This window comes from Alosa sapidissima, chromosome 22 (assembly GCF_018492685.1).
Source record: "Alosa sapidissima isolate fAloSap1 chromosome 22, fAloSap1.pri, whole genome shotgun sequence".
NCBI classification, from domain to species: domain Eukaryota; kingdom Metazoa; phylum Chordata; class Actinopteri; order Clupeiformes; family Clupeidae; genus Alosa; species Alosa sapidissima.
In genome coordinates this window covers 5,542,093-5,549,100 of record NC_055978.1, presented here as the reverse complement: position 1 = coordinate 5,549,100, position 7,008 = coordinate 5,542,093, and the positions used below count along the sequence as shown (strand labels likewise).

The following is a 7,008-nucleotide window of genomic DNA, read 5'->3' as shown; positions in this document are numbered from 1 at the left end:
GGGAGGCCATGAACATTAGATATTTTCTTGCCATTCTGCCATACTTGTGGAAGTCCCAGCTGCCGAACACAAGGAATACTAAATATGAACAGTGTTTTTAAGGGTTAGCTGCAGTTCATTGTCTGACCACAGATTTACATGTGGCCATAAGGGGGGCGCTGTGGAGCTCCTGTCAGCAGAGATCACCAGGCACATGACAGGAGTGAGTAGCCAGGTCACCATGGTGCACTGTCTGAGGCAGCAATATACTGAAGAAAATGTGATGCATTTGAATTACTTCGTTTTGTTTGAATGGGCATGCAGCAGCCTCAAATGGCAGCAGGCACTCATTCACCATGAACTCTGGGCCTGGGTTGTACATTAGTGGAGGACACTCCACCCACCCGTCCAAAACAGCACTACTCACTCCTGTCATGGGCCTGGTGATCTCTGCTGACAGGAGCTCCACAGCACCCCCCATATTGCTGGGGGTACTGTCTACTTGCTGGTAATCAGACACACCTGAAGCAGTTGAGATCTTAAAATGTTAAATTTTGTATTAAAGTAAAACCAACAACAACAACAACAAAAATGCATTTAACTGGACAATGGACTGCTCACCAGTGATGACACCATAAACTCTTGACCTTGTTCTGCTGTCATCATCTATGCAATACCTGATGTCAATTGAAGGTCATCTTCATTAGTGATGTCATCATACTCCTGTTCTTATTCATTGGTATGCTTGTCTCCTCCACTGCTTAAATTAGATAAACATACAACAGCCATGCTGATTAAGAAAGACTGGGCCAAAATCATTCAATTGTTCATGTGTGTATTTAATCTATGAATATGGTATGGCATACTAAACTCATAAATGCTGATACATACACTCATCCTTAGTCATTTTAGCATCATTGTCATCCGTGGCGATGTCATCATAATCACCCAGCCCCTCTGTTGACAGAAATCCTCTCATTAAATCATCCAACTCCATCCGCCACTGGCTCTATATCATCTCTCATTTCAGCTGCATGTTACATGGTATAATAGAATAACATAGCCGGTGAGCTCTATATAAGTTCTACATGGCATAATGAAATAACAGTCAGCTGCGCTGATCCAGGATCTGCTCTCATGTCCTGCCTACCTGATATGGGTCCCTCATCACTGTCTCCAACGTCATCATATCCTGTGATCTCTAACATGTAGTCTGTGGAAGGATGGCTGGACAGTTGTTTTGGCTTCAATAAAAAAAGCAACCCAAAAACAGAAATTGAAGAAACATGCAAAATCCCCAACTTTAAAAAAATGCTTAGCTCTTTACAATGAAGAATTTATATTAAAAAAAAACTTGTGCAAAATGTTACTGGTATCGCCAAACAACAACATGCAAAAACATTTGTTACTAATTGTTATCAATATTTGTGCATTTTGTGTAAATTTGCTCTCCTTTTACTGACTAGCAAACTCTGCCTCGGTCTCCGTTTGATCTCACTGAACAGTCACCTCAGACGACTTCTCCACACTAGTGACGTCATCCACATCGTACTGCTCCGTCTTCGTCTCTCCTGAATAGGGTGACCACCCGTCCCGCGTAGCGCGTGCGCGCACAGCGTTTAAAGCCCAATTCATGCGTCCAGCAAATTGAGACTGTCACGCATAATCAATGCTTGCTCAAAAAAAAGTTGGTCGCTCTATATCCTGCAGCCGGTTGCACCAGTTGAACGTAAGTTCCATCTTAGCTTAGTTCTAACGTAAATTGGCACTTGAAGTTTACGAGCTACTAAAATGTATCGGGTTGCACCAAACTGAATAGTTTCAACGTAACACCAGAGAATCGGTAGACGGGCTCTGGTAACACAAGTTATGACTTAAATTACACCCCCTCTCCCTAGGTGTAAGGTCCGTCGTAGGTAATTTGTTAACATGGTTTTCTCATTTATATTGTGGGATGTTAAATTTAACAAAGTACAAGTCGAGAAGAGTTACATACGCGACCGATTACACACATTTAATTTAGCTACTTGAGCAGTGTTTGAATGATGTTTGTATTCACTGGAAATCATATGGACCTAGCAGTATACAAATAGGCTACCAAACATCTATCATTACCACACAAAGCATACATTTCATTGCTGTGGATTGAGCTGTTATCAGAGATTTCATTAGCCATAGGCCTACATGAAAGAGTGTTAACGTTACGTTACCATTACCTTCACTAACGTTAACGTCATCCACTGCGGTAGCCTATACGTTAGGCCAAGTGGTGGCTGAAATATTCCCAAAGCACATATAGGCCTACAACAAAATAAAGTCTGTTATTTTCAAATACAGTGTTATTTTATTCCATACAACAAAGTAATTGCGGAGGAAGTCAAACCCAATGTGGCTTTATCATACAACATTACAGTAAACGTTAGGCTACCCAGAACACTGAACAGTTTTTTCCCCCTGCGCCTGAATTACTAACACGCAAGTTCACCATCCTTCCTCTCCCTTCTTGTTCCGTGAACCTCTGGAGTTGTGAGTTAAGACTTTTTTTTTTTAACTGTTCCTGTGGTGTTGAGCAACTACAATTCCTGTTAATCCTACAATTTTACAATATAATTTATGTAAAGTGAATAAATAATGAAAAATAAATCAAATGAAATAGCTAAAGTAAATCGTAAGTGGAAGTGCATCTGTCAATTCATTGAATGTTCAAAGTATTATGAATCTTTATTTAGAAAAAAAAAAAACACATTGGTTGGCCTATTCATGATACTGTAATAAAGTTTAGCGCCTAGTGACGCTAGTAACTCCCCACGGTGACCAGCGAATATTGCTGCCACCACCTTTAATTAATCCGGTCTGGTCCGGTCAAAACACTGATCATTACAGGCGGTCTGAAGGAAATAACAATGATCTTTATTTACTTTAACAAATGCTAAAAGTGGCCCACGTTGGCCAAACAGCAACACACACATTAGGTAATCACAATAGGTCTGAATAAAATTAAGAACACACGTGAATGGGTAATAGGCCTACGTTAAGACAGGCTACAATTCATCAATTCAACACTGCAATAATAAAAGTCAATCAACTCCACATTTCTCCAGTAATAAATACCACGTAGAAATACACTCCACCCACTACTAGGCTAGTTACTTAGAAAAACAGGTAGGCTACTTTCAATACACACGTGAAAGTCAGACGCTAAGAAGAATACACAGCTGTGGTGGCCTTTAGCCGAACGATAGTCCAACAACACACACACGTACACACACGCACCCACACACACACACAATTACAAAGTTATAAAAAGCGGACTTCCCTGTCCGGGTTCAGTGAGACCCCGTCGTCTCACTGAAAAGCGGGTCGCAAGTGTCTCTGGTCACACGCACATTCAGGGTAGCTCGCTGGCATTCCCCTACACTGGATTCTGGCTACCTTAGATCCAAAGCCCCGCTGTCTTCCTCCGGGCCAATAAGTGGTTCCCCGGTATCTTCAGCGCCGGTGGTGCTAGCCGACCACGAACGAGTCCAACCCTCAAGTCCCCAAAGTCCATGTGAACCCAGGAGCTCCCTAAGGCGTGATTCCAGTCTCAACCCAAAAAACTCAGCAACCCTCCCCCCCCTTAAAACTATCAGTTCATCAGGCTCAGGTGTTTGAACACAGCCATTGCTGTTAATTACCAATCTCCAGCACCTGCGTTGTAATTGGTGTCAGTCAATTCCCCCGTTTCTCCACACTACTCCCCCGCCAAAGAAATGGACTCGTCCCCGAGTCCCGATGAAGACAGGATATAATCCCGTGACCAAACAGGGGGTCTCCGAATGCGCTCCGGCCGACCCGGGCGTCCATCAGTAGGCCCGTCCGACAAACAAAACCCACCACCAGCGGGCCCTGGGTGTGGAGCCAGCCCCCCAACAGATGAGGAAGACCCAACAGACAGAAGAGGCGCACCGTCGGCAGGCAGGAGAGGCGCACCGTCGGCAGGCAGGAGAGGCGCACCGTCGGCAGGCAGAAGGGGAGCATTGACAGCAGGCCAGCGAGGTACTCCAGCAACAGGCCGGAGAGGCGCCTCGGCAGCAGGCGGGAGAGCAGTCCCGGCAGCAAGCGGGAGAGGCGTCCCGGCAGCAGACGGGAAAGGCGTCCCGACAGCAGACGGGAAAGGCGTCCCGACAGCAGACGGGAGGGGAGCGTCAACAGCAGGCCGGAGGGGTGCTCCAGCAGCAGACCGGAGAGGCGCCCCAGCAGCTGGCAGAAGAGGTGTCGCAGCAGCAGGCAGGAGAGGTGCCCTGGCAGCAGGCAGGAAGGGAGCGCTGACAGCAGACGAAGCCGGCAGACCAGGCGGCCCGGCCGAGGACGCCGGCAGAGGAGGCGCTCCGGCAGCCGGCCCAAGAGACCGCCGGAAAACCCAGTCCGATTTATTCCTGGGTCTCACGTCCCTTCTTTTGGGCCGCAACGAACTAGTCGTAGGCTGTTCCGCTACCACGTCTGTTGGTTGGCCTTTTGCTTCTAGAGTGGAAGGAGACGCGCATGGTTTCAGTTGATTGAAATGCATCACGCTATCAGAGACCCCCCCTTCTGGTCATATCCGATAGAGCACATCAGATATCCTTTCCACAATTCTATACGGGCCTTTAAACCGTCTTTGCAATTTCGGGCTTACCCCCTTTTTGCGTGCCTTATTCTTTAGCCAAACCAGTTCCCCTTCAGAATAGAACTGATATTGTGCTTTAAAATCAAAATTAGACTTCTGATTTTCTGAAGCCCTCGCCTGATGTTTTCTTACAGCTTCAATTACTGTGGCTAAGCTTTCAGTTATTCTCTCCACATAAGCGTGAACAGAGGAGAACTTTTCATTTCCCTCTAGATTTAACATTACGTCAATAGGCAATACCATTTCTTGACCGAACAGTACTCGATAAGGGGTGAAACCAGTAGTAGCGTGCACACTACTTCTGTAAGCCATCACCACAAATGGGAGGAGGGCATCCCAATTCTGCTGGTTCTCATCCACATAAAAGACTAACATAGACAGGAGGGTACGGTTGAATCTTTCAACCATGCCATCCGATTGGGGGTGGTAGGGTGTCGTCCTAGTCTTATTGATGTTCAACAGCTGGCAGAGTTGCTGAAACAATTTAGCCTCAAAGCTCCGACCTTGGTCAGAGTGCAAGCTCCGGGGAGTGCCATAGCGGCAAACCCATTCATTTAACAGCACCTGGGCTAATGTCTCCGATTCTTGATTAGGGATCGCGTAAGCTTCTGTCCACTTTGAGAAATAATCTCCCACCACCATGATGTACTTATTCTCACGTCTTGTTTGAGGCAAAGGGCCCAAGATGTCAACAGCAATCCTTTCATACGGGCGAGAAGTAATTGAGGGGACAAGGGGCGCCCGAGGTGTTGGTCCCACTTCTTTTTGTGCGCCACACTCTGCACATTCTTGGCACCACTGTTTCACCTCGGTGAACCATCCTGGCCAGTAGAACCGCTCCCTAACCTTCCCTTGAAGTTTTTGTACACCCAAATGAGCAGCAGTGTTAACATTGTGTAGCTGACTGAGCACCATAGGCACTAAGGACTGGGGCAATACTATTTGGGTCTTTACTGACCACCCTAGTTTCGGGGGCAAGACCCTAACCAGCCTCTCTCCCTGTACCTGTAGCTGGTCCCAAACACGGCCATACTTTTTGAGAGAAGGATAAGTGTCCCACACACCCCGTTTATCTGCTGGCTGGCTTTTCACTTTGATCAAGGTTTTTACATCTGGGTCATTATGTTGGGCTCTTACTATCAGGTCATCCTCTGCCTGGGGATTCTGTACTATTTCGACTGGCTGGACGGAGGCTCCCCCACTCTGCTCTATCTCCTGTCTATCACACTGTTCTAGGGCACAGACCTGAGGTGATGGTTGTATTCCTACCACTTCATCTGGGAGCTCCAACTGGTCTCCTATGTATGCCGGAAGTCTTGACAATGCATCAGCATTCATATGAGTTTTACCAGGCCGATGGATGATCTTATACTGAAATGCAGCCAGCTGTTCAAGCCACCGTGCAAGCTGTCCCTCTATACCTCGGAAATTATGCAGCCACCGTAGAGAGTTGTGGTCTGTTCTCAGGAGAAACTCTCTACCAAGCAGGAAGTGCTTAAAGTATTTGGTAAATGCCACTACACTCAGGAGTTCTTTCTTAGTAGTGGCATATTTACGCTCCTGCTTAGTCAAGGCTCTACTTGCATAAGCCACCACCCTCTCCAGGCCATCCACCTCTTGAGACAAGACAGCCCCTATGCCGACGTCACTCGCATCTGTATCTAAAATAAAGCTTCGCTGGGGATCAGGGTATGCCAAGATGGGTGCAGAGATCAAACAAACTTTTAATTTATCAAAGGCCTTCTGGCAGCTTTCATCCCAATAAAACCTTCTGCCCTTTTCAGTCAACCTGTGCAATGGCCTAGCCCACTCTGCAAACCCCTTAACAAATCGTCTGTAGTATGATGCTAACCCCAGAAAGCTTCGTACCTCAGTCTGATTTTTGGGAGTAGGCCAGGTTCGCACAGCTTCTATCTTGCCGGGGTCTGCCATCACTCCTGCAGCTGAAATAACATGTCCAAGGTAATGAACTTCGGTAGCAAAAAGGTTACATTTAGAAGGTTTCACCTTCAAATTAGCCATCTTCAATTTAGACAATACCTGGCCTAGCCGCTGAAGATGCTGTGTAAAGTCCCGCCCAAAAATGATGATGTCATCCAAATATACCAGGCAAGTAGTCCACTGCAAATCTGCCAAAACCAAGTCCATTAATCTTTGAAATGTACTAGGGCTGTTAGACAAACCATAGGGGAGCACATTAAATTCAAATAGACCTTGTCTGGTTGTAAAAGCAGTTTTGGGGCGATCCTGTGGGTCCATCTCGACCTGCCAGTACCCACTGGCAAGGTCGAGAGTAGAAAACCACTGGGCACTGTGCAGGCTATCGAGGGCATCATCAATACGTGGGAGGGGGTAAGCATCTTTTCGAGTGACCTCGTTCA

General features: G+C 46.6%; 1 long non-coding RNA gene across 1 annotated transcript; it reads right to left on the bottom strand.

Moving 5' to 3' along the window:
• Positions 1–586: 586 nt before the first annotated feature.
• Positions 587–1,245, bottom strand: LOC121697743. The gene is made up of 3 exons (XR_006026541.1): positions 1,130–1,245; positions 871–936; positions 587–736 (listed from the first exon to the last, which is right to left on the bottom strand). It is a non-coding gene; the product is annotated as an uncharacterized LOC121697743 (long non-coding RNA).
• Positions 1,246–7,008: the final 5,763 nt, after the last annotated feature.